Source organism: Lagenorhynchus albirostris, chromosome 3, assembly GCF_949774975.1.
Source record: "Lagenorhynchus albirostris chromosome 3, mLagAlb1.1, whole genome shotgun sequence".
NCBI classification, from domain to species: Eukaryota; Metazoa; Chordata; class Mammalia; order Artiodactyla; family Delphinidae; genus Lagenorhynchus; species Lagenorhynchus albirostris.
In genome coordinates this window covers 34,574,687-34,596,682 of record NC_083097.1, presented here as the reverse complement: position 1 = coordinate 34,596,682, position 21,996 = coordinate 34,574,687, and the positions used below count along the sequence as shown (strand labels likewise).

General features: G+C 39.7%; 1 protein-coding gene, 1 non-coding gene and 1 pseudogene across 2 annotated transcripts in view; 2 read left to right on the top strand and 1 right to left on the bottom strand.

Annotated features, from left to right (window-relative positions):
• Nucleotides 1–21,996, top strand: part of OXCT1 (3-oxoacid CoA-transferase 1) — a 150,736-nt gene that overhangs the window by 54,628 nt on the left and 74,112 nt on the right. The gene's annotated exons all lie outside the window — the stretch shown is intronic.
• Nucleotides 1,702–21,304, bottom strand: LOC132517873 (peptidyl-prolyl cis-trans isomerase H-like; annotated as a pseudogene).
• On the top strand, nt 12,387–12,459 carry TRNAI-AAU (transfer RNA isoleucine (anticodon AAU)). Its single transcript has one exon. It is a non-coding gene; the product is annotated as a tRNA-Ile (tRNA).

Here is a 21,996-nt window from a genome sequence, read left to right as displayed (position 1 = left end):
TTTAGGGGGCGTAAGAGAAATGAAATGAATAAAGAGGGCCTCAGATATTCATTGATGCTTCATGTTCAACTAAGTGCACACCACTACCTGCAAACGTCAGAGAGACTAAGGGTCAAGAAATAGACCCTTATTTCTTTAGGATGCTGCACACTCTTACATATAAATAAATTAGTCTGCAGGTGTGTTTTCACTGCTTCCTTATGAAAGCTTTGCCTTATTGAATTTTCACAGACTCAGGAAAAGGTATGTTTTATTTAGTTTGTTTTTAGATGAAATGGTTTGAAACAAACGGTTAATTTGGGAGAAATAATGAAAGATTAGAAACCAAGGATGACTTAATTGTTAGAAAGTACAGTAGTCCCTCCTTATCTGGGGTTTCACTTTTCACAGCTTCAGTTACTTGTAGTGAACTGTGGTTCAAAAATATTAAATGGAAAATTCCAGAAATAAACAATTGATAGGTTTTAAATTACATGTTGTTCGGAGTAGTGGATGAAATCTCACCCGCTCCAATTCTGTCCCGCCTGGGATCCCCAGCCGTCAACATCTGCTCCTGACACCCAGCCATCAACATGGCTTGATGATCCAGGATGACATGGAGCAGATGATCTTCCTTCTGATACATCGTCAGAAAGTCAGTAGTAGCCTAACATTACGTCACAGTGCCTATATCATTCACCTCACTTCATCTCGTCACACAGGCATTTTATCATTTCACATGGTCACAAGAAGAAGAAGGGAGAGCACAGGATAGTAATGTAATTTGAGAGAGAGCAAGACCACATTCACATAACTTCTATTATAGTATATTGTTGTAATTGTCCTATTTTATTATTAGTTATTGTTGTTAATCTCTTTTTTTAAAATAATTCTACAGCATTTCTATTTATTGATTGATTGATTGGCTGTGTTGGGTCTTCGTTTCTGTGTGAGGGCTTTCTCTAGTTGCGGCGAGCGGGGTCCACTCTTCATCGCGGTGCGCGGCCCTCTCACTGTAGCAGCCTCTCTTTTTGCGGAGCACAAGCTCCAGACGTGCAGGCTCAGTAGTTGTGGCGCACGGGCCCAGTTGCTCCGTGGCATGTGGGATACTCCCAGACCAGGGCTCGAACCCGCGTCCCCTGCACCGGCAGGCAGACTCTCAACCACTGCGCTACCAGGGAAGCCCTGTTGTTAATCTCTTATCGTGCCTAATTTTTTTTTTTTTTGGCTATGTTGGGTCTTTGTTGCTGCGTGCGGGCTTTCTCTAGTTGAGGCGAGTGGGGGCTGCTCTTGGTTGCAGTGAGCGGGCTTCTCATTGCGGTGGCTTCTCTTGTTGTGGAGCACAGGCTCTAGGCGCACGGGCTTCAGTAGTTGCAGTACTTGGGCTTCAGTAGTTGCAGCACACAGCCTCAGTAGTTGCAGCATGTGGGCCCTAGAGCACGTAGGTTTCAGTAGTTGTGGCACGTGGGCTCAGTAGTTGTGGTGCATGGGCTCTAGGGCACACGGGCTTCAGTAGTTGTGGCCCATGGGCTTAGTTGCTCCACGGCATGTGGGATCTTCCCGGACCAGGGATTGAACCTGTGTCCCCTTCATTGGCAGGCAGATTCTTAACCACTGCATCACCAGGGAAGTCCCATGCCTAACTTTTTTTTTTTAATGAACAACTTTATTTACAGTTGAAAACTTAAACACAAAATCTTGGCTTCTGAATCTGTGAGGTCTCTTGATCAAATGGGGCAGCAGCAGACAGGGAAGCAAACACAGGGGCCAGTCCAGATTAGCTTACTCAGGAGCATCACCCCAAGCAAGGGAAGGCCTGATTCAGTCTTCCTCTGGACTACATCTCTCCACACTGTGAGATCACCACAGGCAGCTTGGGCTTATTGTTGGGGCCTGTGGGAACATTCTCAATCTTTCTCATCACCAGAAGTCCATCAATGATTTTTCCAAACACCACGTGCTTCCCATCAGCCAATCACATTTAGAGCAGGTGATGAAAAACTGGCCGCCATTTGTTCTGGGACTACTGTTTGCCACGAAAAGCAGGCCTGGAGCTGAGTGTCTAAGCTTAAAGTTTTCATCTGCAAACAGCCCCCCCAGTAGATACTAGTGACTCCAGTACCATCTCCATTAACAAAATCTCCACCCTGAATCATGAAATCTTTTATGACCCTGTGGAAGCTGTTCCCTTTGTATCCTGTTGGAACCCCATCTTTTCTGAATTGTCCAGTGCAGAACTGCCTAAAATTCTCAGCCATCTTAGGTGCTGCGTCTGCAAAGAGCTCCATCTTCATGCAGCCAACTTCCCTTGTGTTCTACCCAGTCCTTCCACAAGCCAGTGCCTAATTTTTTAAAAAATTATTTATTTATTTATTTTGGCTGCTCTGGGTCTTAGTTGTGGTGTGTGATCTTTTAGTTGCGGCCTGCAGACTGTTAGTTGTGGCAGCATGCAGGATCTAGTTCCCGGACCAGGGATCGAATCCGGGCCCCCTGCATTGGGAGTGTGGAGTATTACCCACTGGACCACCAGGGGAGTCCCTATCATGCCTAATTTAAAAGTTAAATTTTATCCTAGGTTTGTATGTATAGGAAAAAACAGTATATATAGGGTTTGGTGCTATCCACAGTTTCAGGTATCAACTGGGGGTCTTGGAACGTATCCCGTGTGGATAAGGAGGCACTCCTGTAATGGTTTTCTCTTCTGTTCTTCATTCCGTGAAGAAACCAAGACCACTCATGTCCAGGAGTATAGGTCGCCTTCTCTCCAATTTGGCATCTGAAATTTAATGTTAATTTCTGTCACTGAATAACTAAGCCCACATTAAATTTCTCTGAAGAGAATTTTAAATCCAAATCCCATGGGAGAGAAGTTAAACAGGAATCTGAAGAACTTAGTATCTCTTCTGTGCTTGCTGTGAAAAGGAGCTGGGTTATTAATTTAAAGAAGCTATTTTAGTTTCCTTAATAATTACGGGAAAGGATACAAGTTTTGCCTTGCATTCTGAAAAAGTTCTTTCAGTTTAGAATTTCTTTTTAAATTTTGGAAAAGGTTTGCTGGCATAGACAAAACTCAGGGAAGAAAAATTCAATATTACGAAACTCAGACAAATACGGGTTACCTACAAAAAGCTACGGGATTAAGGCTGTTGAGTTTGAAACTTTTGGTATAATTTAAATTTCTCTCAATTTGAGGAATTTACAAAGCTCATTCATTTTGAGAATTGGCATCTCAGAAGTGGAATTAGACCTTTAGAAAGAAAAGAAGTATTAAATGGTATTTTAAAGCCAGTTCCATAAACCAATTCCTGCTATAAAAAGTAGTTTAGCTGCTATTTTATTTATAGATATATTTCCCCAATGCTTTTGGCATTATGTTTGCACCCAAAAAGTTTTCACTTTTCCTTTTTTTTTTTTTTTTTTTTTTTTTTTGCGGTACGCGGGCCTCTCACTGTTGTGGCCTCTCCCGTTGTGGAGCACAGGCTCCGGATGCGCAGGCTCAGCGGCCATGGCTCATGGGCCTAGCCGCTCTGCGGCATGTGGGATCTTCCCGGACCGGGGGACGAACCCGTGTCCCCTGCATCGGCAGGTGGACTCTCAACCACTGCGCCACCAGGGAAGCCCGTGGTTCATATTTTTAAATGTACAAAGTAGCATTTTATATGTGGATTAATGAGGACTAGATTTTATAAGGAGAGAACAAAATAGAATGGAAAATTTTTCTTCATAAAATTCATTCCCAGGAAATAGGAGGGGCAGTAAAATGGTCCAAATAGAATAGATACAGCTAGGGCATGCCTACACAAAGTGGAGTAGACTCCATAATTGAAATGTTTTCAACTGTGGCAATAGCAGATAAAGGAGATATAGCCTAATGATGATAAAAGCAACAAAAACAACAGCAGCAGCAGCAAGTACTATTTATACTGTGAACTTACGTGCAAAGCACATAAGATCATCTGTTATAATAACCCAGTGTGGTAGGTTTTATTATCCTTATTCTATAGAGGAAGGAAATGAGGATAAGGAGAGGCTTTATGATAAAGCTAATAAGGGAGAGTTAAGATCTAAAAACATTTCTTTCTGCCTCCAAAGCCATGTTCTTAAGTACAAGTGAAGAATGATAGGTGTATTTTGTTTTATACTTTGTAGTGTTAACATTTAAAATATAATTTATTACCTCTTTAAGGGCAGGGGCTTAGACCTTTAGCTAATTGAATTTTTCAGCCAAGTATAGCTCCAGCACAATGTTAATACTTCCATAAACACAAAATTAAAAATCATTCAGAAATGTTAACCTCTTAAAACTTAAAAAATCGGATAATTTCCTGAAAGCTGTGAAATGAGAGCCTTCACACTTGAGAAGGTAGAATGGTTCCCCCCAGTTAAAAATGATGTAGATGATATTATACAGTAGTTTGAAACCAAGATAGAAATTTTAGGATTCTGTATAATAATGATAATAATAATGATTATCTACTTAAAAAATAGGAACTTCCAGTTTCTGTTCTGGCATCTAAGTAGCTTAGTAGTCACCACTCCTGTTCTCATAATAAGAAAGTGAACAAACTGAAAATCAACAGACAACATTTTGTTCACAATAATAGTTTTAATGTATTTCATAATTATAGCTTATGGATGAATGAAATGAATGATAGCAGTGCTTTAAAGGACAGGAGGGAGAGATAAGAGTACTCTGTCATAGGGTACTTGGACTACCCGTGAGGTGGTATAGTGTTATCTGAAAGAAGCCTTGGATTAGTTGTAAATGTATATTGCCAACTCAAGCATAACCACTAAAAAGGGTAAAAAGAGAGGTATACAGTCAGCTGTATCCATGGGTTTCACATCCACACATTCAACCTGAATTTGCTGATGTGAAACTGATGGATACAGAGGGCTGGTTGTAATGAACATGCTAGGAGAGGAGAAAAAATGGAATCATATAAAAAGCTTAGTTAAAACCAGAGAAGGAGGGACTTCCCTGGTGGTCCAGCAGTTAAGACTCCACGCTCCCAATGCAGGGGGCCCTGGTTTGATCCCTGGTCAGGGAACTAGATCCCTCATGGCACAACTAAGAGCCTGTATGCCACAACTAAAGATCCCGCATGTTGCAATTAAAATAATAAAAAGATCCTGCATGCTGCAACTGAAGATCCTGCATGCGTCAATGAAGATCCTGCGTGCTACAACTAAGACCTGGTGCAGCCAAATAAATAAATAAATATTAAAAAAATAAAAACAGAAGGCAGAAAAAGATAAGACAAAAAAGAAACAAGGACAACAAATAGAAAATGTAACAACTATGGTAAATGTTAATCCGACTATATCAAGTCACTTTAAATATTAATGGTCTAAGATATACCAGTTAAAAGACAGAGACTCTCAGACGGGATTAAATGAGACCCAGCTATATGTTGTCTATAAGAAACCTGCTTTTATATATATTTTTTGCAGCTTTATTGATATATATAATTGACATATAGCATTGTATAAGTTTAAGGTGTACAACATGTTGACTGGATACACTTACATATTATGAAATGATTACCACTATAGTGTTAGCTAACATCTCCAGCTCCTCACATAATTACCATTTCCTTTTTATGGTGAGAACATTTAAGATCTGCTATCATAGCAAAACTGACTTCAGAGCAAGGAAAATACCAGAGATAAAGAAAGACATTCCATGATGATAAAAGGACCAATTCTTAACAAAGACATAAGAATCCTTAAAGTGCATGCAGTGACAGTGGTTCTTTTTTTTTTTTCACACTCATTATGACCTTCTGAGATACCAGCACAAGCTGCCCCATGCCATCTTCACAGCAGTTTGGGTCCCAGCTCTGTGCAGCCCCTTTCCTAAGTATCAGTTCAACCACTTTCTTTTGCTGCTCTTGCAGTTACTGTATCTGTGTCACCTCAGTGCTTCTTTTTTGCATTTTTAGTTCTCTAATTCCTTATTTAAATTTCCTTTATTAAAATAACTGACAAAAATTAACTCAAAATGGACCATAGACTTAAATGTGAAATGCAAAACTATAAAACTTCTAGGGGCTTCCCTAGTGGCGCAGTGGTTGAGAGTCCGCCTGCCGATGCAGGGGACGTGGGTTCGTGCCCTGGTCCGGGAAGATCCCACGTGCCATGGAGCGGCTAGGTCCATGAGCCATGGCCGCTGAGCCTGCGCATCCGGAGCCTGTGCTCCGCAACAGGAGAGGCCACAACAGTGAGAGGCCCGCGTACAGCAAAAAAAAAAAAAAAAAAACTTCTAAAAGATAAGAGAAAATCCAGGTGAACTTGGTTGGGTTTGGCAATGCCTTTTTAAATACAACACCAAAAGCACAATCCATGGTCAAGACATCTGTACAGACACCTCACCAAAGACAATATACATATGGCAAATAAGCAGATGGAAAAATGATCAACATCATATGTCTTTAGAGAATTTCAAATTAAAACAATTCGATAGCACTACACACCTATTAGAATGACTAAAATCCAAAACACTGGCATCACCAAATGCTGGTGAGAATGTGGACAACAAGAACTCTCCTTCCTTTTTGGTGGAAATGTAAAGTGGTAGAGCTGCTTTTGAAGACAGTTTGGCACTTTCCAATAAAACTAAACATACTATTGCCACATAATCCAGCAGTTGCATTCTTTGGTATTAACCAGCTCTCCTGGTTGGAACACTTGGAAGATTAACAAATTGCCTGTTTTTGTTTTCATATAGAATATATAGTGGACTTGTTCACACTCTGAATCTGAGCCATTGTTGAGTTTGATATTTGATTTCTTGTATTTGTCCAAATATCCAAGAACTATTAGTCCTGTGTTCTGACTTTCACAAGGATATAAAAGTTTCATTCTTTCAAGAAGTTACTGCATGTGTGACCATGTATAGATAAAAACAATATTTCACTTAAATGTGGAAAATGCACAATTAGCTAGAAAGCCATTCTAACTGCACACTGGGTCAAGTTCATAGCTTATGAAATCTACAAATTACCCCCTTCAGAGTTGCTTGGGAAGATAGTTAAAACGTGACTGTTAAGTTTACAAATGATAAGGATTGCTATATGAGACACAGTGATTATCTTAGATGATCCCACAATATAGTTGCTGAGGTAGGACTAACCTGAAATTAGAAGTTGTATATATAAACACATCAGTTGTGAATACAAAAAAAAAAAAAAAAGTTGTATATAGAGCAATAGGTGCTAAATTTAATGATAAAGATAGTAATTGCTATGGGATTCTGATGGTTGTTTGCATGGTTTGTGGCTCTAACCTCAAAGACACCCTTTCTAACAAGGCTAAGGCCTTGTTTCTGTAGATATTTATATATGGTGGATTGTAAATGAAGAATAAGACTTCAGGTATTTTACACTCTGTCTTGGCTCACAGGTCTAAGGACATTTGAGTGGGGATGGGCCAAAATGGGGTGTGGAGACACATCTTCCATAGAACCAACGGCCTTGAGGGAAGAAATGGAATGGATGTCTCTTGGTTGGATTTCCTTACTTCCTGTTTGTTACTTATATGTTTGCTTTTATAAAATTAGGATCATATTTTATATTCTTTTTTCATTATGTAAAACATTAAGAATGTTTTTGGAGGTCACTGAATGTTCCCCAAGAGGATATTTTAGTAGTTATACTCAAATTTATATTAATAACTCTATTGTTATACTTTTATGTTGTTTTTCCTTCGCTATTATTAATAATGCTATAGTGAATATCCTTGTTTCAGTGTATGTGTGATGATTTGATGAAATTCCTAGAAGTGGATTTTTGGGGTGTGTGCCTCAACATTTTATCAGCTTTTGATAAATATTGCTGAATTGTTCTCTAGGAAGGTAATTTCAATTATAACTCTATAATGATATTTAAAAGTATCATTTTCAGCCATTGTTGACAATATGGATATTATACTTAATTTTTTTTTTGGGTAATCTGCTAGGTGCAAAAAGCTGTCCTGTTTTTGTCCTGTCCTGGTTTTGATTTGCATATCTTTGATGACAAGGGAGTTGAATATTTATTGGTTGTTTGTATTTTTTGTGATTTTATGTGTTGTTATAAGTATTACTATCATTATTTGAATGGGAATGTCTAGTATTTCATTTCCAGGTGTTCTTTGGTGATGAGTTATATAAGAGGGAGAAAGAAAATGTGCAGGATTGTGGTTGACACGTGAGCTCTGGAGTTAGGCTTTTTGGATTTGAACCCAGCTTCCTGAGGGATCCCCCAGCTGCTGGTCCCCAGGCAAGAACTTGATTGGCTATAGCTAGTAGAATATATAAGGAGGAGCATCTTAACTCTGAGTTACGGGAGTAAAGATGGCTAAGGCTCTCAGAAAGAAAGTAACCATGGCTGGCAGCTTACCCCCAGAACCCCTTCCTAAAATAAGGTGTGAGTCAAGTGCTCTGTTGATTCACTGTTTTGAGACAGCTCTCTAAAACTTACAGTCATGGTTTCCCACAAAATCACCTCATTGCAAATGAGGACATAGATCCTGTTGAAAAAAAGAGAAGGGAAGAAAGGGTAAGAGGGTATTTCTAACATAATCTAATGGTTTTGGAATCTTTACCTGTGATATTCTCTCTCAAAAGGTTATTGAATAATAAAGCACAGGATGTCTGACATAAATTGAGGAGATGAACTCTTATGAATTGTCTTATTGGAAAAAAGGCCAAAAATTCCATTTATTAATCTTGCCTTCACCTTTATTTTAACTAACAATTTTTGACCTACTTATCAATTTATTCCATGTTGGTCATAAGAATTTAGCTTGTGATTTTAAAGTCATTCCTATTAAAATAGCAGTGGCTTTCCTCACTCCTTCCAGAGACCTTGTCAAAAAATGTTATTTTTTCCACCTCAAATATAGATTTAGCCTACAAATACTGAAGCGATAATTAGGGCTTATGCAAGATTGTTTCACTTGAAAAATTAGCTGCTTTTTTTTTTTTTAAAGTTTTACTTTCCAAATCTTTCTAGTTTGAGAGTATAGCTAAAAAAAGAAGGTATTTTAAAGTCATGGCTTACATAAATGATTTAAGTAAGAAATGTGTGAGAGGAAAAATGAAAAACATTACTCATTGACCCCTTTTGTGTTACTGGTTGTCTCTCTTTTAAATGCATTTTTGCATGTATCATTATTGTAGCTTGAGCATCTAGCATATGTCAGCCTCCCCAAATTAGAATATATTCAAATTTCTCAATGGCCTTTTATCAGGCTCCTAGAAAAGCCAGGTGCACAACCAAAAATTAGTAAAAGTGAGAGAATGTAATTGCCAAGGTGTTGAAAATTTCTTTCTGATGAGAAGGCACCATAATCAAAAGAAACTTCCCTAGCAGCATCAGTTAAGGTGGACTCTCATGTGAGATTTTTGAAGTATGAAGGAAATCACATTTCTTTTTTGTTCAGGTTAGATGTTACCATTTCTGATAGCTCTTCCAAAGTTAGGTTCCTCGTTCCATAAAATAAGCATTTCACACTTCTTTCTGCCATTCCTGTTCCTAGGTACACGAAATTCTTTCACAGGTACCATCTTTCCACATTCCTCCATAGAACACATCCTTCCCTGACTCCAGGCCTTTGCCCTGGCCATTCTGGCTGCCTGGAATGCCCTCCCCGTCCTTCTTTCTGTGGCTCATTTTCTGCCTTCTCGCCAAAGCTTTTCCTCTGTTGTAGCATTTATTACTTTGTTATATTGTGGTTAGCTGTTCGCCTGTCTCCTCCAGTAGGACTGAGCAAGAACCTCGTGGGACCTTGTTCTATTCATCTCTGTATCCCCAGTACAGGCACACGATGCCTGGCACATAATAGGTGCTCACTGAATGATGTTTGAGTCACTTAGCCAGAAGGTTAAAATATAAGCGTCACTTTGCAGGCTTAGAAATGTTCTGTTCTTTCTAGTTGATTGCCATTATCCTGCTGTAGTCTATAAGAAAGTAAAAAATGCCTTATGTTCAGTCGTTCTTCCTGACGGCTTTATAGTTGAGGTCTTTGTTGGGCCTTGCTTTGAGAGGCTTGATAATCTGCCACCAGGTGTTCTGTAATTCCCTTCCTTATTTGGGTGACTAGGTTCCTCTGATTTCTCTGGGATCACTAACTCATGGTGTGCCTTTTAATGCTGGCTGGAATAGATAGTGTGTCGGATTCAATAGGCTTTTATTGCTCAACTAAAGGAGAACAAGCCATATGGTAGTTAACTAGCTTTGCAAAAGATGATAAATTAGTGGCAAATAAACTGGCCTTGTAAATGCAACAGCCTGGTTAGTCAGGAGAGAACTGGCATAGCATATACACAAGTGCAGAGGAGTGCTGAAGGTATGCTAAGTGGCATGGAATTAAAATCATGTGTTGCCTTTAACAAAGTACACCCAGTAAAAGGGGATTGATCTAGGGCTCAATAATCCAGAATAATTAGAAAGATACTGTAGGTTAATGTGTGTACTTTGAGGTCTTTGTTGTGGACCATCCAGCAACTGATGTAGACTTATAACATGTAAGGGCTAGAAAGAATATTAGACGTCACTTAAATTTCAACTTTCACATTTTAGAGATGAAATGGCCTTAAGTGGTTCTCATAAGAACACAGTGCAAGAAGATATTAGACCTAAAACCCAGAATCTACATCTTTTGACCCCAAATGCAGTTCTCTATATCATACTCTGTTATCTTTTTTTTTTTTTTTTTTTTTTTTGCGGTACGCGGGCCTCTCACTGTTGTGGCCTCTCCCGTTGTGGAGCACAGGCTCCGGACGCGCAGGCTCAGCGGCCGTGGCTCACGGGCCCAGACGCTCCACGGCATGTGGGATCTCCCTGGACCGGGGCACGAACCTGTGTCCCCTGCATCGGCAGGCGGACTCTCAACCACTGCGCCACCAGGGAAGCCCTGTTATCTCATTTTTTAAGGATAGCAGAAGTCAGTGAAATACATGGCATTAGAATCATGCGGACAAAAATCCTTCTCTTACAAACTACTGACATCGTAAATTACTCTCTTCTATCAATCACAGCCACCTTTTCTTTAATGGGAGAAGGGAAATTCTGTCTAAAAGATCAGTATGCTTTTTTTTTTAACATCTTTATTGGAGTATAGTTGCTTTACAATGGTGTGTTAGTTTCTTTATAACAAAGTGAATCAGCTATACATAAACATATATCCCCATATCTCCTCCCTCTGCGTTCCCCTCCCACCCTCCCTATCCCACCCCTCTAGGTGGTCACAAAGCACCGAGCTGATCTCCCTGTGCTATGTGGCTGCTTCCCATTAGCTATCTATTTTACATTTGGTAGTGTATATATGTCCATGCCACTCTCTCACTTTGTCCCAGCTTACCCTTCCCGCTCTCCGTATCCTCAAGTCCATTCTCTATGTCTGCGTCTTTATTCCCGTCTTGCCCCTAGGTTCTTCATGACCTTTTTTTTTTTTTTTTTAGATTCCATATATATGTGTTAGCATACGGTATTTGTTTTTCTCTTTCTGACTTACTTCACTCTGTATGACAGACTCTAGGTCCATCCACCTAACTGCAAATAACTCAATTTCATTTCTTTTTATGGTTGAGTAATATTCCATTGTATATATGTGCCACATCTTCTTTATCCATTCGTTTGTCGATGGACACTTAGGTTGCTTCCATGTCCTGAGTACTGTAAATAAAGCTGCAATGAACATTGTGGTACATGACTCTTTTTGAATTATGGTTTTCTCAGGGTATGTGCCCAGTAGTGGGATTGCTGGGTCGTATGGTAGTTCTAGTTTTAGTTTTTTTTTTTTTTTTTTTTTTAATTTATTTATTTATTTTTGCTGTGTTGGGTCTTCGTTTCTGTGCGTGGGCTTTTCCCTAGTTGCGGCGAGCGGAGGCCACTCTTCATCGCGGTGCGCGGGCCTCTCACTGTCGCGAACTTCTCTTGTTGCGGAGCACAGGCTCCAGACGCGCAGGCTCAGTAGCTGTGGCGCACGGGCTTAGTTGCTCCGCGGCATGTGGGATCTTCCCAGACCGGGGCTCGAACCCGCGTCCCCTGCATTGGCAGGCAGATTCTCAACCACTGCGCCACCAGGGAAGCCCTAGTTTTAGTTTTTTAAGGGACCTCCATACTGTTCTCCATAGTGGCTGTATCAATTTACATTCCCACCAACAGTGCTGGAGGATTCCCTTTTCTCCACACCCTCTCCAGCATTTATTATTTGTAAACTTTTTGATGATGGCCATTCTGACTGGTGTGAGGTGATACCTAATTGTAGTTTTGATATGCATTTCTCTAATGATTAGTGATGTTGAGCATCCTTTCATGTGTTTGTTGGCCATCTGTATATCTTCTTTGGAGAAATGTCTGCTTAGGTCTTCTGCCCAGTTTTGGATTGGGTTGTTTGTTTTTTTTGATCTTGAGCTGCATAGCATGTTAGCTCAGTTGGTTAGAGCGTGGTGCTAATAATGCCAAGGTCGTGGGTTCGATCCCCAGCATGCTTCTTTTAATTGTCATTCTTAACTTTTCAAATATGGCGTTGAGTTTTGGGGATGAGCTATGTATTCTCAGAAGACATTTTAGATTCGGGACCTTGATCAGCTTTGTTCACTGTAGGTTTCAGTGATTGCTGTGAATGATAACTTCAGAGTTAGGACTGGTTTCCTAGTGATGACTAGAGGCTGAAATTCAATTTGTTGGAAAAAACTGAAAACTGAAGCCAAATCAGGCCTCTGTACCCGACACCAAATTAACTTTTGGAGACAGAGTTTTGCGTAAAGTAGAAATGAATAGCTTTATTGCTTTGCCAGGCAAAGGGGGCCACAGTGGGCTAATGTCCTCAAACCATGTGTCCCCAGCCGGGGGGGGGCGGGTATTGAGAAGTTTTGTAGTAATGGTTCAAAGAGGGCATGATCAGCTTGTGGACATTCTTCTGACTGGTTGGTGGTGAGGTAAGTGGGATTCAGCATTCTCAACCTTCTGGTTCCAACTGGTCTGGGGTCTACATGCTTGTGAGCAGCATATCATTAATTTCTCCCCTCTAGTGGGGGTTTTAGTATCTGCAAAACAGCTCAAAAATACTGTTATGGATATCCCTTGATGGGGAACCAGGACCCCGCCCCAAGGCTGCATTATTGTCTCTCTTGACTGTTCCTCCCTTGTCTCTGCATCCCCTCCCTTCCCTAATTATCAACTGTTTGAACCTGCCTTTTGGAATGCAGGGAAGGTCCTGGAGGCTGAAACCTATTTCCTGTAATCAAGAAATGGGGAACACTGAAAGACTTTTGCGCCCAGGAGCCCCACAGGTCCTGCTCGGTATCAAAACAAGTGATGCCAACTGTAACAAGACCAAAAGACAACCCTCAGAATGGGAGAAAATATTTGCAAATGAAGCAACCGACAAAGGATTAATCTCCAAAATTTACAAGCAGCTCATGCAGCTCAATAACAAGAAAACAAACAACCCAATCCAAAAATGGGCAGAAGACCTAAATAGACATTTCTCCAAAGAAGATATACAGACTGCCAACAAACACATGAAAGAATGCTCAACATCACTAATCATTAGAGAAATGCAAATCAAAACTACAATGAGATATCATCTCACACCAGTCAGAATGGCCATCATCAAAAAATCTAGAAACAATAAATGCTGGAGAGGGTGTGGAGAAAAGGGAACCCTCTTACACTGTTGGTGGGAATGTAAATTGATACAGCCACTGTGGAGAACAGTATGGAGGTTCCTTAAAAAGCTACAAATAGAACTACCATATGACCCAGCAATCCCACTACTGGGCATATACCCTGAGAAAACCGTAATTCAAAAAGAGACATGTACCAAAATGTTCATTGCAGCTCTATTTACAATAGCCCGGAGATGGAAACAACCTAAATGCCCGTCATCGGATGAATGGATAAAGAAGATGTGGCACATATATACAATGGAATATTACTCAGCCATAAAAAGAAACGAAATTGAGCTATTTGTAATGAGGTGGATAGACCTAGAGTCTGTCATACAGAGTGAAGTAAGTCAGAAAGAGAGAGACAAATACCGTATGCTAACACATATATATGGAATTTAAGAAAAAAAATTGTCATGAAAAACCTAGGGGTAAAGCAGGAATAAAGACGCAGACCTCTTAGAGAACGGACTTGAGGTTATGGGGAGGGGGAAGGGTGAGCTGTGACAGGGCGAGAGAGAGTCATGGGCATATACACACTAACAAACGCAGTAAGGTAGATAGTTAGTGGGAAGCAGCTGCATGGCACAGGGATATTGGCTCGGTGCTTTGTGACAGCCTGGAGGGGTGGGATGGTGAGGGTGGGAGGGAGGGAGACGCAAGAGGGAAGACATATGGGAACATATGTTTATGTATGACTGATTCACTTTGTTATAAAGTAGAAACTAACACACCATTGTAAAGCAATTATACCCCAATAAAGATGTAAAAAAATTAAAAAAATAAAAAAAAAAACTGATTGTGTGTCTCTGCCAGTTGTCCTAAGGGAAGAGTCATTTGATCTTAATGCTAAAATCACAGTTGAGAATGTGATGAATATGTTTGAATGTCTTTAGGACTTAAAGGTCTAGTTTTAGAAATTGAGCTACAGAGAGAGGAAAGAAAGTATTTTGTTTTGATGTTTATTTATTTTTGCATCTTATGACTACTTTATTACACTAAATCAGGGAAAAGGAACATGGCATTTTAATTTTCTTAATGAAATAAATAGGATTCAACTTTGCTTACTGCTTCCTAGAAATGAAAACATACTGAGAACATTTAGAAGATTAAATGACAAATAAAACTCTTATTCAAAGTGGCACATGCTAAACGATTTTAAATTTAGGAATTGAGCCATTCACAAACTGAATTCGAGTCACAGTCCCTGCTGGGTTAAGCAACTATTATCTGTGTTCTGGAAATGTTAGAGTTGAACCCAAGTCTTCTTTGCAGTTTGTGTGTTAAGTACTGTGTTCTTGAATTATAAAAAGCTCCAGGGATGATTAACAGCCCCCAACTGAAGGAAACAGTCTTAGAAAGTAACCTTTTAAAGTTTTAGCATCTCTAATAGGCAGTTTTTCTGTGGCTGTAAAACCCAACACAAACGTTTTCTCTCCTTGTTTCTCCATAACTCTCTTCATTAAAAAATGTTCCTAGTTCATTCTATTAATTATATCTTGTCTTGCTGTTTTTCTTGGATTATGTGTTAATGGTGTAATTTTTTTCTTACTATTATAGATAAGGCTGGTGCTTTGAATGAATGCGTTAGAAGTATTTTAATTCCTTTGGGTAGATGTACTCATTTTAATTACTTCTTTGGATTTGCTACAGTCTTAATAAGATTTTCTTTTAGAAAAAGATAGGAAAAATAAAATTGGATATTTATAATACTGCCTGCATGTTATTAAATCACATACGTAGTGAAGGTTGGCATTTTTTGGTTAAATAAAAAGTGAGAAGACAGAATGCCATCATGGACTAGACTGCATGTCGTATTAGTGTCAGTGGAAATGAAAATAATACCATTAACTGCTTTTGAATTTGTTTAAAAACACTTCTTCCATTCTACATAAACTATTGGGATAATCCATGAAGTGAGTAATACTTTTTTTAAATCCGTATGTCCTATTTTGCTGCTAGGCACAGTTTTAGTAAATTAGGTTATTTTAGGTAAAGCTTTTCTTCTAATGAGTTCAGACTGCTTCATCCATTTTCCTTCTCATCCCATGTTTTTAAATGAGACATTGTAGGGAGGAAGAACTGCTTTTGTTTTGTAATGAGGAACATGAGGTGGAAGGTGATTATCATCAACTCTGAGGTTGGACAAGTGGAGAAAGGAAGAGTCTTTTGTTGTTCTCTGGGTATCTCTGTCACATTATACTTTTTTTGCTGGTGGTTAACTAAACCCTTTTATTTCCTAGAAAATGTTACTAGGCCAGGTATTATTTTACAATATTAACTTTGATCCGTGCTTAATTTCATTCACTTAATTGGCTCATTTTATTTTCCTAATCAGTAGAGGCCATTTTCTGTCTTCATTATATCAACTATTCTTTCTGGCCTTGTGTCATTCTCCAATTTGATAAGTGTACTGTTTAATTTTTATGCATTTAGTTCCAGAGACGATGTAAAGTAGCTTATAAGACACAGAAAATATACAAGATAACATCAATTAAAAGTAGGGGGCTTCCCTGGTGGCGCAGTGGGTGAGAATCTGCCTGCCAATGCAGGGGACACGGGTTTGATCCCTGGTCCGGGAAGATTCCCACATTGCCATGGAGCAGCTAAGCCCGTGCGCCACAGCTACTAAGCCTGCACTCTAGAGCCCGTGCTCTGCAGCAGGAGAAGCCATGACAATGAGAAGCCCGCACACCACTCGCTGCAACTAGCGAATGTCCGCACACAGAACAAGGACCCAACACAGCCCCCCCCAAAACAACAAACAAATAAATAAATTAATTAAAAAAAAAAAGTAGGGCTCTACGAAGAAAGGAAAGCAATGGTTCGGCTTTAAAATGGAGCTAGGACTAGATGAAAAATTATACTGTAATGGCAAACAAAAGATGTCAAATAAAAATTACTCATTTAGGGTCTTCCCTGGTGGCACAGTGGTTAAGAATCCACCTGCCGGTGCAGGGGACATGGGTTTGAGCCCTGGTCCAGGAAGATCCCACATGCCATGGAGCAGCTATGCCCATGCGCCACAACTACTGAAGCCCGCACACCTAGGGTCTGTGCTCTGCAACAAGAGAAGCCACTGCAGTGAGAATCCCACACACCGCAATGAAGAGTAGCCCCCGCTCTCCGCAACTAGAGGAAGCCCACGCCCCAGCAAAAGACCCAACACAGCCAAAAAGAAATAAATTAAATAAATAAATTTAAAAAATTTACTCATTTATATAGTTGATAGTACATATAATTTTTTAATTTAATTTTTATTTTATATTGGAGTATAGTTGATTTACAGTGTTGTGTTAGTTTATGATGTATAGCAAAGTGATTCAGTTGTACATATACATATATCTTTTTCAGATTCTTTTCCCATGTAGGTAACTACAGTATACTGAGTAGAGTTCCCTGTGCTATACAGTAGGTCCTTGTTGGTTATCTATTTTATATATAGTACTGTGTATATGTTAATCCCAAACTCCTAATTTATCCCTCCCTCCCACCATAGTACCTATAATTTAAAGGAAACTAATGATTAAGTGAAGTACAACTATTCTTGCTATTAAAACTAGACAGAATTTTATCTTAGGCACTGTTTTAATTGCAAGAAAGAGCTCTTTATAACTATGGTATAAAGATACAGGTTTTCTCTAAGAGCATACTCTTCTTGGAGCATTAAAAGAGTGGTTGGGCTCCTAAATCATTGTTTTTTTACCCAAACTTTTGCTAAATACTTGGAGGTCATGAGCCTGAGATTGTCTTCTCTGACACAGATGGGAATATACCTGTACTTGGAGGTCATGAGCCTGAGATTGTCTTCTCTGACACAGATGGGAATATACCTGTTCAGAATTGCCTGTTGCACCCAGACCCTTGCCCCTTAACCATAATGAACTCAGGATGTGTTCCCCGTCTTCATTTAAGGCCTTGATAAAGACATTGAACAGGATAGGACCAAAGACATCAAAGCACTAGCACAGGGGTTCTTTTCTAATCTGGGGTCTCCCTGAGGCCAGAGGGTAGAAATGGGCCATGGTTATGGACAAATCCCCTGTCATCTTAAGAGGGACTTTACAGGTCAGGAAACATTTTTGTGTGAGGAGATATTGTAGCTTTCATCAGATTCTTAAAGAAGTACATGTGGGGTTCCCTGGTGGCGCAGTGGTTGAGAGTCCGCCTGCCAATGCAGGGGACACAGGTTCGTGCCCCGGTCTGGGAAGATCCCACATGCTGCGGAGCGGCTGGGCCCGTGAGCCATGGCCGCTGAGCCTGCGCGTCCGGAGCCTGTGCTCTGCAACGGGTGAGGCCACGACAGTGAGAGGCCCGCGTACCAAAAAAAAAAAAAAAAAAAAAAGTACATGTTTCCCCCAAAGTTAAAAACCTCAGCATCAGAGACCTCTAAGACTTTGTCAAGCCATCAAGTACTTCTGTGGTTCTTCTGTTATCTACCTATCTGTACATCAGAATGGGCTCCCTGTTTTCTTCTCTGTTGTATCTAGTAGGTGCTTAATTAATATTTGTTGATTTAAAGTGAATGAAACCAAGTCACATTTTCCCAGTATGTCTATAAAACTCTAACTTGAGGGAGTTGGTCAGGTGCTTTGTGAAATCTTACCCTGTGCTTTTCTCTTGGCCCACCAATGAGCTAGCTAGATCTGCAAGTTAATGAAGTTCATTTGGCAGGGTTTGGTGTGGGGAAAGACTTGTATTGGTGTCTAGCAGTATTCTTTTCTCTGCTTATGACCTTATAGACCATTTGTTCAATAATCCTTTTTGGCGGGGGGCGGTGGCTGCACCACACGGCATGTGGGACCTTAGTTCCCCAACCAGGGATCAGACCCGTGCCCCCTGCAGTGGAAGTGCAGAGTCTTAACCACTGGACCGCCAGCGAAGTCCCAATAATCCATTTTAAGACACTGGTGTGAATCAAGCCCCAGTTTGAAAAGGAGTATATTTGTGTATTTGCCTGACATCTGTACCATTTTTTACTTGACTGTAATTCTGTGGCCATATTTTCAGGCTCTTTAAGAATCCTGGGATATAATTTTTGTGGGTACAGCCTAGAATTAATTTGGAGAATCTAGGTATCTCTTCTTGGAATTCAGTTCTTCCTTAGCCGTATTATTTCTGCCCTTTTCTTCTCCCTGATGGTGAAGTCAGGAGTAACAGGGAATTGAACTGCTGTGTTTTATTCTGTCCTCTCTCTCTAGCAGTCATGATGACCATGTCTGAACTCCCCATCAGCAACAACAACAAAATCACCCCAGAAACCACTCTTTCATCATCTTCAGTATTTGGACAGGACTGATCTCATTACAGTTTTGTACCCTTTGACCTACCTGTTAAAGTTTCACGTGACATCCATTTGTCCTAGGTCATGTGTGTCTCTCTTTTGTATGAGCTCTTTTTTTTTTAATTGAGGTATAGTTGATTTACAATGTTGTGCTGATTTCTGCTGTACAGCAAAGTGACTCAGTTATACACATTTATATTCTTTTTTTATATTCTTTTTCCATTATGGTTTATCCCAGGGGATTGGATCTAGTTCCGTGTGCTTTACAGTAGGACCTTGTTGTAATAGTTTGCATCTAAATGTAATAGTTTGCATCTATAGTACTAACCCCAAACTCCCAGTCCATCCTTCTCCCTCTCCCCCTCTCTTGGCAACCAGAAGTCTGTTCTCTATGTCTGTGAGTCTGTTTCTGTTTTGTAGATAGCCCTTTTAAAATATGAGGAAACACATGGCTATTCATGTTGTTTTATTCTTTCTGTATATACCATTCTCTCATCGTCAAGATGATCCGTTTTCATACTGTCAGAATGGGGGTTTTGAGAGCCTCACATCCCTCGTGAATCCATCTGTCATTTAGAGTTTCTGACCACTTGATCCTGATCCTTATTTTTTTCTCTCAACTTTTCGAAATCTGCTTTCCTTCAAAGAACAGGATACATTTCTATGTATGCCCTGGATTCAGTTCCTGGTCTATTACAAATTCCAGTTTTACATTGTTACTTTCCCTCAGGGTTTCCATCATTTCTGCTTTACCAAGCAGTTTATCCTTATTGGTTAGAAGTCCTGAATCATGGTTTCTCTCACTGTTTCATTCTGAAAACTAGAACTTGTCAGAAGGCAATATAGAATTTATCAGCAGAATATGATGAACAGAAGATGTTCAAATAATTGGCATCTCCCATGATATCACCATCTTACATCACTATCTTGTTTCTGAGTTAGTTTTGTCATTTCTGTTAAAGATAAGCCATCTACCTCTTTAGTTTGGTGAGCACTCTCATTATATGGCCATTAGTGTGATATTCTTTCTCCTTTTAAAGTCACTTTAAATATATTTTACCACATCTCATCATAGGTCAGTGGCTTCCCAGGCATGTGCATATTTTCTTGACATAGCTTGTTCTTTTGTCAGCTTATTTTCACTGGACATTGAAGAATGTCCATTAGCATGAGATCCAATCTGCAAGGTTTCAATGACTATGCAATTGTAGTTACAATCGTTTATAAGGTTGAAAATTCATTAATAGCCACTAATCTTTTCAGTCTTTGTGCTTTTCTATAGAGACATCTAAGACCCTATGTATTTGACCCAGGCCTTTTTAGCTTTCATGCCATTTTCTCCTATATTTTTGTACTAGTCAAATTACCCCTTAGCATGAAGCTTAAGAAGATGTGCACCTTCTTGCTCCTTTGGATATTTTGGGAGGGATGCCCTGCATGCTGACCCCCCCTTTTGCTCCACATTTCCTCTTTCTCTTCCCCATTTTTCTGGGTTAAATTAGTATCCAGAGCACCTCTGCATCTAGCTTGTAACTTTTTCTGTTATTGCTCATTGCTTCCCTCTGCCATTTTTCTAGTCTTCCAAGGCTTTTTTTTTTTTTTTTGCTAATTTGGGATTACCTAGTGTTATAAGATTCTAGCCATTATTGCTGTTATTGTCTGCTTTGAAAATTTCTGGACAAAAGAAGAATATTCATCCTAAGGCTTTTTGAAGATCAAAATGACTCAGGAAAAGTATCTACAGTGTGATTCCTCCCCTTCCTCGCACCACAGGCCTCACTTTGTATTACACAGCGAGGTTTGCAGGTGTGCAGCTTTTTCCACTAACAACCTTCAGGGCTGGGCCCATTTTTGTGGCTATACCCGGCTGAGGTTGTCAGTAAAATAAAATTAAAAAATAAGAAGGTTATTGCCTTGCTGCTCCTCTGTTACCTTACCTGAGATATAATGTTCGCCAAGTAAAAACAAAAACACTTGTCACCTGAGGATGAATTCTTATCCTTCTCCGAACTTTAAAGTACAACTTTTCAGAATTATAAAGTAGGAAGGGTGCAGGGTAGAGAAAGCAACCTTTTAAAACAAAGTTCAAATCAATAATAATTAGCATTTCCTAGCCTCTATTTTCCTGCTAATAACCAAAGACAAGTACTAGTTAGAGAAGCCTCAGGTGTCTGGATTTCTGGACGTACCAGATGGTGCTGCATAAGGACTATGCATCGTGCCAGGGAGAAGCCTGGGTTGCTCTTAGCTACCACCTCTCCTACATCTTGACCTTGTCCAAGGACACTTAAACATGCCCAGTGCTTTGCACTGAGGCTTCTTCTTTGTTCTTTATTCTCTATCTTACCCACTTCTGATTTCAGGAGGTACATTTCTGCCATGCTTAGTGAGTGCTCTTGTGAGCTTTTATTTTTACTTCTTCCTTAACGAACTTGTTCTATTCATCTTTTTCTTTTCAGATTTCCTTTGACTCTCATGTTACTGCCTGATCTCACCAGATCCCCCGTCTCCCCCACTACATTGACTCTTTCTCACTGTTATTTCTCAAGATCACCCAAAACCAGTACAGAAGCCTTCGATTTCTTCAATAGCTAGCATTAAGGTAGTTCTGCCTCTTCAGTTTTTTAAAATTTTTTAATTTTTTTTTTTGTAAAATTTTTTCACAGATTGTCTGAAAACATATGTTTTCTTCTTTTGGTTTGTACTTCAAATATTTTCTTCCTCTGCAATTAACTCTGCTAACCAGCTCTGAGAAAGCTTTGATTTTTGTACAGAAATTTTCAGTACTGTTGAGTGTTGATATTGTGTTGACAAATACTGCCCATGCATTTTTGACAATATGAAAATCATTCATATTAGGATGACAAAGACTGAAACTGATTATGTTTAACCAGATTCTTGCTTTTCATCAGAGTTGTTTTAACAGGACACATTCTTCCACTCCATTTGTTGTGAAAGTCATGATGTAATTGCCCTTGGTAAAGAAACTTGGTCTTAATTTGGTGGTTTTTGTCAAAACTTTCTTTGGTGGAACCAGAAGAAAATCGCTATTGGTTACCATCAACAGTTTTGG